This window comes from Pseudophryne corroboree, chromosome 6 (genome assembly GCF_028390025.1).
Source record: "Pseudophryne corroboree isolate aPseCor3 chromosome 6, aPseCor3.hap2, whole genome shotgun sequence".
NCBI classification, from domain to species: domain Eukaryota; kingdom Metazoa; phylum Chordata; class Amphibia; order Anura; family Myobatrachidae; genus Pseudophryne; species Pseudophryne corroboree.
Genome location: NC_086449.1, coordinates 294,939,203 through 294,946,795, shown reverse-complemented (window position 1 = coordinate 294,946,795; position 7,593 = coordinate 294,939,203). Strand labels below are relative to the sequence as shown.

The 7,593-nt window shown below is 47.1% G+C and overlaps 1 pseudogene; it reads right to left on the bottom strand.

Moving 5' to 3' along the window:
• Nucleotides 1–1,120: 1,120 nt before the first annotated feature.
• LOC134938176 (U2 spliceosomal RNA) lies at nt 1,121–1,291 on the bottom strand (annotated as a pseudogene).
• Between the last annotated feature and the right edge of the window lie 6,302 nt (nt 1,292–7,593).

Sequence of the window (7,593 nt, the reverse complement as noted above, 5' to 3'; positions counted from 1 at the left end):
AATTGAGCATTGCAGTAGGAGGTCACCAGGCCTTCCCACTTTGCAGGTGATTAGTCATTTCACAGTGGTGTGTGAGGTGAGCAGATGCCAAGGCACCCAACACCTGTTGTGGTAGCTATTACCAAGACCATTGTAAGACTCTGGCGATGAGGAAAGACCAAACAGAAGAGGCTGACTGTCTTTTCTACTCCTTAAAACAGAATTCCCAGATTGCAAACTGAGAAACACCTGATGTAGTTTCCACATCAGAATGTGTAAGTATGTGTGCAGTCCAAGTATATGAGAAGTATGCAGGTACCAGACCTGCAATACCCTAGTGAAGAGATTTCATCCAGAGTCTGAAATAAAATTTTGAATCAACTGGATGGACCCATTTGACTGCGTGAACTCTCGTACCAAAAAAGATAAATGGATCAGAATCCGACCCAGCTATTCCATCTAGTAACACAAGATTTTTCTCTTGTGCAAAATACTGGGAAAAGGACCCAGGTATACATCCATACAATGAAAAATATACTGTATGTAAACATACTGTACATATATTTGCACACCCATATTCATATATAACACCTCATTTTGGAATGACCGAAGAACATAAATACTATGCTTCCCGGGATAGCAGGAAACATGCTGCAGAATGACAGAGATCCGTACAAGGAAAGGGCAGAGAGCAACAATACTCACAATACACAATAGTGAAGGCGTTTCATGTTGCAGAAGGGGAGAAGTGACGCTTTTGTTTTTTGTTTTTGTTTTTTAAGCCTGGCTGTTAATGGCGGATCAGAACCTACGAATGCTAACAATCTGATGTGGGAACTAAACCCCCCGCTGTTAGCATGGTCTAGGCGTCCCAGAAGCGCGACTTAACCGCCATGCCAGCCTCTGATATGTGATCCTAACCCATCCCAGTGGTGAGGCTCAGGTGAATATTGTAGTTAACCCTGAGTAACATTTACTTAATGACTGTAAGATTCACCTGGTATCATCTGAACTCTAACCGTAGCCTTTAAGTAGTGATAGAACGTAAGGCATACTGCATACCAGGAACACAGGAGGAGACAGCACCACCGCAGGAAGGGTGCTGAGTCAACTTTATATGAATGCATAATGTAATGTGTACAATGTCTAACTTGTAGTAGGTTCATGAAGTGGATAGAGCAAGCTCTTCTTCCATCTCACTGTTCAAAAAAATCCTTTAAATATAGGGCCCCCACATAGGGGGCATATCAGACATTAAATAATATAAGAACAGATATTACCATTGATCTTAGCTAAAAGGCTGAGAAGCAATGAGAATGGCAGGCTGGTGTATGACTGGTAATGTGTATCACCCTGGGAAGTAACTGTGACTAGGGGACTATCACTCTTGGGGTGATTAGCTCTAAGATAGATATCTCCTATTAGAGAAATAATTTTACCAGTAAACCAACCAAACAAACAAGAACTGGGAATTGAACTTGGGGGGTAATTCCAAGTTGATCGCAGCAGGATTTTTTTTAGCAGTTGGGCAAAACCATGTGCACTGCAGGGGAGGCAGATATAACATGTGCAGAAAGAGTTAGATTTGGGTGGGTTATTTTATTTCTGTGCAGGGTAAATACTGGCTGCTTTATTTTTACACTGCAATTTAGATTGCAGATTGAACACACCACACCCAACTCTAACTCTCTCTGCACATGTTAAATCTGCCTCCCCTGCAGTGCACATGGTTTTGCCCAACTGCTAAAAAAAAACCCTGCTGCGATCAACTTGGAATTATCCCCTTAGTCCTATGTGGCAGTAATAATAACTAGAGATGAGCGCCTGAAATTTTTCGGGTTTTGTGTTTTGGTTTTGGGTTCGGTTCCGCGGCCGTGTTTTGGGTTCGAACGCGTTTTGGCAAAACCTCACCGAATTATTTTTGTCGGATTCGGGTGTGTTTTGGATTCGGGTGTTTTTTTCCAAAAACACTAAAAAACAGCTTAAATCATAGAATTTGGGGGTCATTTTGATCCCAAAGTATTATTAACCTCAAAAACCATAATTTACACTCATTTTCAGTCTATTCTGAATACCTCACACCTCACAATATTATTTTTAGTCCTAAAATTTGCACCGAGGTCGCTGTGTGAGTAAGATAAGCGACCCTAGTGGCCGACACAAACACCGGGCCCATCTAGGAGTGGCACTGCAGTGTCACGCAGGATGTCCCTTCCAAAAAACCCTCCCCAAACAGCACATGACGCAAAGAAAAAAAGAGGCGCAATGAGGTAGCTGTGTGAGTAAGATTAGCGACCCTAGTGGCCGACACAAACACCAGGCCCATCTAGGAGTGGCACTGCAGTGTCACGCAGGATGGCCCTTCCAAAAAACCCTCCCCAAACAGCACATGACGCAAAGAAAAAAAGAGGCGCAATGAGGTAGCTGACTGTGTGAGTAAGATTAGCGACCCTAGTGGCCGACACAAACACCGGGCACATCTAGGAGTGGCACTGCAGTGTCACGCAGGATGTCCCTTCCAAAAAACCCTCCCCAAACAGCACATGACGCAAAGAAAAAAAGAGGCGCAATGAGGTAGCTGTGTGAGTAAGATTAGCGACCCTAGTGGCCGACACAAACACCGGGCACATCTAGGAGTGGCACTGCAGTGTCACGCAGGATGTCCCTTCCAAAAAACCCTCCCCAATCAGCACATGGACGGACTGCCACGGTTAGGTGGTATAAAAAAACCACGGTTAGGTGGTATATAATACAATTATGGATGGACGGACTGCCTGCCGAGTGCCGACACAGAGGTAGCCACAGCCGTGAACTACCGCACTGTACACTGGTTGATAAAGAGATAGTAGTATACTCGTAACAACTAGTATGACGACGGTATAAAGAATGAAAAAAAAACCACGGTTAGGTGGTATATATTATAATACAATTATGGTTGGACGGACTGCCTGCCGAGTGCCGACACAGAGGTAGCCACAGCCGTGAACTACCGCACTGTACACTGGTTGATAAAGAGATAGTAGTATACTCGTAACAACTAGTATGACGACGGTATAAAGAATGAAAAAAAAACCACGGTTAGGTGGTATATAATACAATTATGGTTGGACGGACTGCCTGCCGAGTGCCGACACAGAGGTAGCCACAGCCGTGAACTACCGCACTGTACACTGGTTGATAAAGAGATAGTAGTATACTCGTAACAGCTAGTATGACGACGGTATAAAGAATGAAAAAAAAACCACGGTTAGGTGGTATATATTATAATACAATTATGGTTGGACGGACTGCCTGCCGAGTGCCGACACAGAGGTAGCCACAGCCGTGAACTACCGCACTGTACACTGGTTGATAAAGAGATAGTAGTATACTCGTAACAACTAGTATGACGACGGTATAAAGAATGAAAAAAAAAACCACGGTTAGGTGGTATATATTATAATACAATTATGGATGGACGGACTGCCTGCCGAGTGCCGACACAGAGGTAGCCACAGCCGTGAACTACCGCACTGTACACTGGTTGATAAAGAGATAGTAGTATACTCGTAACAACTAGTATGACGACGGTATAAAGAATGAAAAAAAAACCACGGTTAGGTGGTATATATTATAATACAATTATGGTTGGACGGACTGCCTGCCGAGTGCCGACACAGAGGTAGCCACAGCCGTGAACTACCGCACTGTACACTGGTTGATAAAGAGATAGTAGTATACTCGTAACAACTAGTATGACGACGGTATAAAGAATGAAAAAAAAACCACGGTTAGGTGGTATATATTATAATACAATTATGGATGGACGGACTGCCTGCCGAGTGCCGACACAGAGGTAGCCACAGCCGTGAACTACCGCACTGTACTGTGTCTGCTGCTAATATAGACTGGTTGATAAAGAGATAGTATACAATACTACTAATATACTGGTGGTCAGGCACTGGTCACCACTAGTCACACTGGCAGTGGCACTCCTGCAGCAAAAGTGTGCACTGTTTAATTTTAATATAATATTATTTATCATGTACTCCTGGCTCCTGCTATAACAACCTGCAGTGCTCCCCAGTCTCCCCCACAATTATAAGCTTTATATACAATACATTGATGTGCAGCACACTGGGCTGAGCAGTGCACACAGACTGAGTCACTGTGTGACTGTGTATCGTTTTTTTCAGGCAGAGAACGGATATATTAAATAAAACAAACAACTGCACTGTCTCTGGTGGTCACTGGTCACTGTGGTCGTCAGTCACTAAACTCTGTCTGCACTCTCTTCTAATCTACAGTATCACAGCAATCTCTCTCTCTCTCTCTCTTCTAAATCTAATCTAAATGGAGAGGACGCCAGCCACGTCCTCTCCCTATCAATCTCAATGCACGTGTGAAAATGGCGGCGACGCGCGGCTCCTTATATAGAATCCGAGTCTCGCGATAGAATCCGAGCCTCGCGAGAATCCGACAGCGTCATGATGAAGTTCGGGCGCGCTCGGGTTAACCGAGCAAGGCGGGAAGATCCGAGTCGCTCGGACCCGTGAAAAAAAAAGTGAAGTTCGTGCGGGTTCGGATTCAAAGAAACCGAACCCGCTCATCTCTAATAATAACGGCTACAATATGTGTGGTCTTTGGATTGAGAGAAACACTGGAGTACCCAGAGGAAACTCCTGACAGCCGGGGAGAATATACAAGAAAACTCTACATAGTTAGGTCCGTGAGGGGATCTAACCCAGGATCACAGTCCAAGAACAGGAAAGTATGACTACACTGAGGCTCAGAAAGTAGAGACTGATAAGGTATGCACGGCTTCACGATGGGGTGTAATCCGGAGAGAAGGAATACACCAACAGTTGTCTGTCTGGTCTAGTCTTCTATAGAGATTGTCTCTCGTGGCACAGTCCTTGGCCTTGCCACTCCCAGATAGTGGGGGCAACCCCCCCCCCCCGTTTCCAGTAGCGTTGGCCACCTACGCCCCTCTGCATGCTCTATCAATAATGTATTACATATAGAGAGGAAATGTGACAGGCACAAAGGAGCCAGGCACATTGTCATGCGGCCGCCGTACTTACCCCTCCGGGCACGCTAGGTCTCCGTGCGGCCGTCCTCGCTGGCGGTCTCCGGCTCCCGGTGCTCCGTCCCGCGATCGTGAGTGTGGACGTCGCGGGTACGCCTGGCGTCCACTGAAGATGCGGGTGACGTCATCAACACTTCCCACCAATCAGGTACTGGCGGGAAGTTCAAATTCAGACGCCGGGCTGAGCTCCGGCGCCTGAGTATCATCTTTTCTACTTAGAAGTTGTGATCTCCAGTGCTCCTGTATTGCTGTGGCTCTCCGTGCCTCCAAGCACCTCAGCGTCTCCACGCAGCTCTGTGCCTCCAAGCACCTCAGCGTCTCCACGCACCTCAGTGCCTCCAAGCACCTCAGCGCCTCCACGCACCTCCGTGCCTCCAAGCACCTCAGCATCTCCACGCACCTCAGTGCCTCCAAGCACCTCAGCGTCTCCACGCACCTCAGTGCCTCCAAGCACCTCAGCGTCTCCACGCACCTCCGTGCCTCCAAACACCTCAGCGTCTCCACGCACCTCAGTGCCTCCAAGCACCACAGTGTCTCCGAGCACCTCCGTGCCTCCAAGCACCTCAGCGTCTCCACGCACCTCAGTGCCTCCAAGCACCTCAGCGTCTCCACGCACCTCCGTGCCTCCAAGCACCTCAGCGTCTCCACGCACCTCAGTGCCTCCAAGCACCTCAGTGTCTCTGAGCACCTCAGTGCCTCCAAGCACCTCAGTGCCTCCCAGCTCCTCAGTATCGCTCTCGGTGAGCTCACGGTATTCTTCACCAAATTCATCAGCGCCTTTTCAAGTCTTGTCTTTCAGGAGACCTTCCGCATCCACACGTGCCTCCTGCCTGTCATCCAAATCCTGCATGAGGAAAACCTACATTCGGCCATCTCTGCTGCGGCCCAGTTGCGGTTCCTCTTCCCGGTCATCGGAAGAAACCCCGAGTCCACAACACTCCCAAACCAGGTCAGTGATACACATGTCTTTAAAGGGAGTCAAAGATCCAATGGTCTACTGCAGGCCAATTGTATATCCCGGCTTTGGACAAAATGTTTGAGTGGTAAATAATGCCAAACCTTGGCACCTGGCAATGTCCATTTGGTCAGTAAGGAGCCATAGGAAAAGACCCTCAGTGTCAACTAACTCCCTGTTGTGTCCATACCCGGAATACAGAGCCAGAGATACCCGAAGGAAGTTGGAGTAGTCAAAAAGCAGAGTCAGTGGTGAAAATAAAGAGTAAATCCATGGAAATCATCTCAATTTTTTCCACCTGGTAAAAATAGGGGCTCTTGTAGGGTGTGATATGATGGGCACTCTACTGGAAAGGCGGAATAGTAGCATGGACAGAATAGCCTTTCATTTGAACCCACTGTCCAGCGTCCCCAGACCTCGTCCAGCCCATAACCTGACCCAGCACAATCACATCATAATAGGTGGGGAAGTGTGGGAGCTGATGTCCCCCTATATGTTCGCATCTTAACAGGATAACATACTTGAAATGAGGTTTCCTGCTTCCCTAAACAAATTCCCTCACTAGGTATTGCAAATCCCAACACCACTGTTTAAGGACCTTAATGGGGAGTGTCTGCAGCAAATATAAAACTCTAGGTAGAATGTTAATTTTCCCGATATTAACCCTACCCAACCCAAGACATTTTTGATGCACCATTTTCTTTAAATTATTATTTTTTTGTGGTGCTATAACATACCTCCCAACCTGACCCTCTCCAGGAGGGACAGAATGCTCTGCTCCTGGACTTCCCTCTTAATTTATGATTGCCATCACCTGTGATGAAACGCCTTTCTTATCTATTAACCTGTGCAAAACAGTTGCCAGCAATCATATATTTGGAGGAAGGTCCAGGAGCAGAGCATTTTATCCCTCCTGATGAGGGTCATGTTGGGAGGTATGCTATAATGTGCAGTCACACTCACAAATCCACCATCGCCTTTAATTGCTTGCTATCAGAGACGCAATGGCCCTCATTCCGAGTTGATCGCTCGCTAGCTGCTTTTAGCAGCAGTGCAAATGCTAAGCCGCCGCCCTCTGGGAGTGTATCTTAGCTTAGCAGGAGTGCGAACGAAAGGTTAGCAGAACTGCTCGAAAAAATTTGCATGCAGTTTCTGAGCAGCTCAAAACCTACTCCTACCTTGCGATCACTGCAGACAGTTCAGTTCCTGTTTTAACATCACAAACACGCTCTGCGTTCGGCCAGCCACTCCCCCGTTTCCCCAGGCACGCCTGCGTTTTTACCTGTCACGCCTGCGTTTTTTAGCACACTCCCTGTAAACGGCCAGTTACCACCCAGAAACACCCACTTCTTGTCAATCACTCACCGATCAACAAAGCGACAGAAAAGCGTCTCTCGACCTTGTGTTAAACTGCATAGTTTTGTGTGAAAGTATTTTGCGCGTGCGTACTGCGGCCCGTACGCATGCACAGAAATGCAGCTTTTTCAACAAATCGCTGCGCTGCGACCGAAAGCAGCTAGCGCTCAACTCGGAATGAGGGCCAATGATAGATACTGCCATCACAGACCATAAAACAACTGTAACCACTTGG